Genomic DNA, 5,667 nt, shown 5'->3' on the forward strand with positions numbered 1-5,667 from the left:
GATCGCGGTTTGTGTTCATTTTTGTGTTATTTTGATGATGATTGACATCACGTGAGTAAGACTCCTTCGACAGGGCACCAATGCATCTTTATTTCCGACGCCTCCAGAGCTGAGATCCTGAGAAAGTACGGCGGTACTTATCTGGATATGGATGCCTTGACACTTCGACCGCTTCCGAACAGGACCAATTATTTGGGTCGACTGGACAGCAAAGCAATCAATGGAGCCGTCATCAGCCTTGTAAAGGGCATCCTTTAAGCCAAGTGAGAGCTCCTTTCATTGTCTTTAGTGTAATCATGTATACTTTTTCAAGACCACACAATGCTTCTGTCCAAGTCTTCAGCAAATTCAGTGACAGATTATGAATACGCTAGAGTAGCTGTTCCTACAGGTGATTTTTTATTTCACTTTTGATTTTGGGGCAGGACTCCTTACTGTTAAAAATGCAGTGGCAGTTAAAATAATACCATTTCTGAATGTTGTAAGCAAGCAAGCTAGTAATTAAACTCTGCTGTTTGTTTTCCTGATAGTAAAATCCAATTAAAACGTATTTACTCTGCAAATCTTGATATTGTGAGATGATTAACAAGGACAGCAGGTTGGTAATAAAAAATAATCCTATTATAGCAGCACAGTCCTAACTTTTGAGCTACCTGTTCCTCTGTCCCATGACACTTATGTCCTTTTTGAGTCCTGTCTACAAAGTTGTTATATAAATTACCTAAAGTATAATAAAAGTTTGAACAGCAGACCACAATGACATACTTTTATTAGAATTTTATGTGGTTGCCATTGACTACACTTTATAAGGATCTGCAATATACTACCCTACAGTACATTGCATATTAATTTCTTATAGATCTTTATTCAATCAGTATCAAAACCTAAGAAATAACCCTCATTGCATTGTAGTGATAATTGACAAATCAAAACTTCTATGATATGATTTGTATATCTAATAATAGTTTATATAAAGTTAAATTAAGTTAGTGTCGCAATCATTTTTTAAAAATGTCCTCTTTTTGGAAAAATGGATACGGCCACCCTAACATAACCATGACTTGGAACTTTATTTTCATATTGAGAGTTATAATCATTTTATTGTCTCATTGTTTTTTCACAGACTTTGGCTGAATCTATTCCAGAAGCATTCGACCCTTTCCAGGCTGCCAGTATCGGTCCTTCCTTGGTTTACTCCGCCCTGAAGGAAATGTGTCCAGGAAATCTGACTGACAACAGATACTCAAGGAGCCTGTCCGATGCTTTTAATGAAGACGAGGTGTCCGCATACCTGGCAGACATTTCACCCTACCTTTCAACCCCCGAAATATGCTCTGGTTTAACCATTTTTCCAGAGAAAATGTTTTATCCTATTACCCTAAATTACAAGACAGGAGAAAGAGACCTCTTATTTCTAAACGGTCATGGTTATGGAGAAAAATTCTTGAGTTCTTCAAAAGCTTATATTTTGCATCTTTATAATTCACTGACTGAAGAGAATAAAGCGCAAACAGGGGGAGACTCCATTCTGGAGGAAGTCATGAGGAAAAACTGTCCAGATGTTCACCACTATGTGAGAAAAAATGTTGGTCTCCTGAGATAAAATCTCTTAGCATACTCACATTTCTCACAAACACATAAGAATTATGTATTGCTAATGGTACCAAAAGTTTATGAATGATGCTTAAACAATGTTACAGGTGATCTGGAACTAGTAAGTTTTTGTATGTGCTTGCGTCTAGCTTTCAACTTTTTTTCTTCATATGACTGGACCTATTTTCTCTCTTTCTCTTTCTTCTGAAAAACGAGGAAAGGGAAAGCACCATGTTCACACTGTGTGAAAGCTTCTATGAAATTTAAGAACTAAGCCCTTTTTTGTACATACTTAGATTTTCTTATGCTCAGAATGACACTGATGGTTTTTTGTAACTAAACTTATTGTTTGAGGTTTTACATTAATCTGATCCGCCATATCATTTCATCACAAGAATGTGAGCAAATAACTTACTTTCTCTGATCATTCCATCATTAAAAAGCAGAGTTTAACTATGCTGTTTGCTATTTCTCTTTGTCCTTTCTTTCCTTTCCTGGATGGACATTACCACACACCATTGAAAGGTTCTCGAAGAACTGTCAGCAGTCTCAGTATGATTCTGGTTGAAAGCCCAACTGACCTCCTCTTCCTGCTATCAATTAGTCTGCAACTAGTGGTACAGCTCTCATGAACAACCATCCTTGAAAATAACAGTGGTAGAAAACAGATTTTGACCTTAAAGTAATATTTCTTACAACGTTGAAACTGTGATCAGTGAAAGAAGTGAATCATATGAAAACATTAATGGCAATGAAGAATTATGTACATTTGTCAATTCCTCGAGAGAGAGAGAGAGAGAGAGAGAGAGAAATTGTAAAAATCATTAAAACCATTGACAGATTAGGCAACAACACTACCCCTCTTTTCTCATTACTTGACATATTTGACAGCTCTGGACTTTGCTAGCTTCTCTGGAGTTCAAAAAAAAGATGACAGAAGGAATTTTTTTCGTGTAATTACAGTTATACTATTATTATTATTATTTGAAAATATTAATAAACATATACATGTACCATAAAAATTCCTTATCTCTGTACGAGAGAGAAGTTATCATTATTTACAAGTGAAATGGAAAGGTTAATTTATTTATTTTTACTAGTGACTGACAAAAAAAAAAAAATTATGTTTGTTTTTTGTCTTCCAAAGATGTTTTGCCTTTACTAGCATTTTTAAAACACTATGAACGCACAAACAATGTGCATATGTGTTAATACCAATTGGTTAGAGAGAGAGAGAGAGAGAGAGAGAGAGAGAGAGAGAGAAATATCATTTGACAGCCCTTTGACAGCCAAGATGACAACAATTATTAGAGACCCACAAAGATTGCAACAGTCCCATACCTTACTGTCAGGTCTCTTGACATTTGGACAGCTCCACCATCACCCCTCTCTTCAATTTTCTGAGCTAAAGGACTGGGATTTCCTTAATTCTTTCATTATTTTTAAATTTATAAACTAAAATTTTACTAATTCATTATAGTGTTTTCTTTAATGAATTTATATTATTACTGTTTACATTAATACTGTTTGAAAATTTGTAAATCATTTATTTATCATACACATACATTTAAGAGAGAGAGGAGAGAGAGACAGAGAGAGAGAGAGAGAGAGAGAGAGAGAGAGAGAGAGAGAGAGAGAGAGAGAGAGAGAGAGAGAAGTATAATTATTAATTTAAAATCATTGAATCTTATTAAACTTAATATAGTATCAAACCATTTTAATATCTGAAAATTAGTAATTTTTGTAAAGTAAAAATGTATTTAGTCAGGAAAATAACATCAAAATACACTAATTAGTGAAGATTTATCGACGGAAAAACCAGTCAGGTTCTACAGTGACAGACCAGGACCAAGGCGAACCAGGTCCAGGTCAACCTGTTTGGTCGACAGAGGCCTTTCTGATGCCGTATGGAAATGTCTCTCGCGAGGTAGAGGAGGGGGAAGCAGCTTGTCTGAGCGGTTAGATCTAAACAAAATAAGTTAACTTTTGCGATTCTGACTGAGAAGTCCCGTCCATGAAGCCAAACAAAAAGGACGGTTCTAATCCCTGAAGTTTACAGAGGACTGAAAGAAAATTTCAGCTATTTCATTGCTGTTTGGCAAAAAGGCCTGTGGTTGAAATGAAGGCCAGAAGTCTTTAGCTGTGTAAAACACAGGGTTGTACTGCCTGCAAGAACTGCGTCTTCACACTGTGAAGGTTGGTTCAGGGAGGAACTCTTCTCTTTATCCCGACAGTGGCGCTGTCAAGGAAGATGAAGCCTTCCAACATTTACTCCAATTTGGGATGAATAACTAGTAGTTGAACACTTACAAATTACAAAATGTATATAGAAGACAAAAAACCCACTGGCTTTGTCTGAAAAATCATTCTGAATCATCATAGTGGCCTATGGGTAAATTGTGACGAAGCAGAAGACTTACAGACTTCTGTTATACCCTAAGGTAAACAAAGAGATGATAATGAGTCTAACTGAGACATATCTCTGTTTGGTAATTCTCGCAATGGCAAATGTGGAGCGTGAGACATGAACCATATGCGAGAATTCCAAGCCAACCTGAGACCTAAGTCTGTGATGGTTGGGCTGAGAGATTCAAATTAGTATTTAGTAGTTAACCCTCGACAAAGAAGAAACAATACAAAGACAAACGATATCTCAGTGAGAAGGCAGTACAGTGGAACCTCAGTTTTCGTACGCCCTGGTTTTCATACTATTCAGTTTTCGTAGACTTTTTCTGACGAAATTTTGTCTCAGGTTTTGTACGTTTCCTCGGAATAATTTGTACACTCAGAAACGCTTCTTCCGGGGCCCACCACATGACTATACCTGGTTCACTTAAGGTAGATTCTTGGGTGATCCCTATGCCTACGAGACGTTAGTTTGGCGGCCGCTGATTGGCTGGGGAGCTGGCCTACCTCCCAGTACCAGCCAATCAGCGGCCACCAAACAAACGTCTCGTAAGAATAAGGCTCATCCGCGAATCTACCTTAAGTGAATCAGTTATAGACCCTGTACCAAGCGCCCAAACAAAGCATCCCATGTTCTCTCGTAACCCAATCTGCTTTTGTGTTCGTGGTTTTTTGTGCTTTTCTGTACTTTTTTATTCGAGTGCAACTGTTAAATAAGCCATCTTAGGGTCAAAGAAATTCTAAGTGCCAGCCCTTCTGTAAAAAATGGCGAGAAACACTATAGTATTTAAGAAAGAACTCGTAGTCAAGGTGTTGGAGGGTGAAGTGTGCCAATCATACTAAGAAAATGCCTACAAGTGCTGCTGTTAGTGAATTTAAGGCCAGCAGAGGCTGGTTTGAAAAATTCAGAAAGCAAACTGGCATACATAATGTGCCTACTTCAGTGATTAAGGACATGTTTGCAAAGTGGATTGATTTAAAAGATTTTGTGGAGAATTATCGACCCAACAAAGATGATGTAATCTGTGTCACCAACATCTTTAATGACAATGCTACCTTTCACTTTAGGGAAATTTTAAAGAGGTGCCAGAAACAAATGTCTCTGGACAGTTTTGTTGTGTGACAGGGGTCCAGAGACTCTCAAGGTGATCCTAGTGCCAGTATAAATCGAAAAGGGGAGGTAACCCCAGATAGTGCCAGTAAAAAACGTAGAGGAAAAGTAACCCCAGATAAGTCCCTGATACCTGAAATCCTTCTGAAGTGGGATTCCCACTTCAAACAATAACCTCTTCTCCCTTTCTCTCCGTCTTATATAAGTTAACAAGAGTCTTCCATTATTTCTCATTTTTTTCTGTATGTAAAACTGTGTTTATTCCCTATAAAATGTATTTTTTATAAATATTTTTGGGGGCCTGGAATGCATTAATTGTGTTTACATTATTCCTTATAGAATTATTGTTTCAGTTTTCGTACATTTCAGACTTCGTGGGAGCTTCCAGAACAGATTAGAGTGGACCCCCATATTTGCAGGGAATGCGTACTAGAGCCCCATGAATAGTTAAAACACGTGAATACTTAGAACCACCTCTAAAAATGCTTATAACTGCGTATCTTGGAAGTTCAAATACCAAATGTATACCTTAAATAACATCCTACTTCAAATATACC

The 5,667-nt window shown here is 37.2% G+C and overlaps 1 pseudogene; it reads left to right on the forward strand.

Annotated features, from left to right (window-relative positions):
* LOC135213890 (lactosylceramide 4-alpha-galactosyltransferase-like) overlaps positions 1–5,284 on the forward strand; it is a 7,191-nt pseudogene extending 1,907 nt beyond the window's left edge.
* The last annotated feature ends 383 nt before the right edge of the window (positions 5,285–5,667 follow it).

Source organism: Macrobrachium nipponense, chromosome 43 (genome assembly GCF_015104395.2).
Source record: "Macrobrachium nipponense isolate FS-2020 chromosome 43, ASM1510439v2, whole genome shotgun sequence".
NCBI lineage: Eukaryota > Metazoa > Arthropoda > Malacostraca > Decapoda > Palaemonidae > Macrobrachium > Macrobrachium nipponense.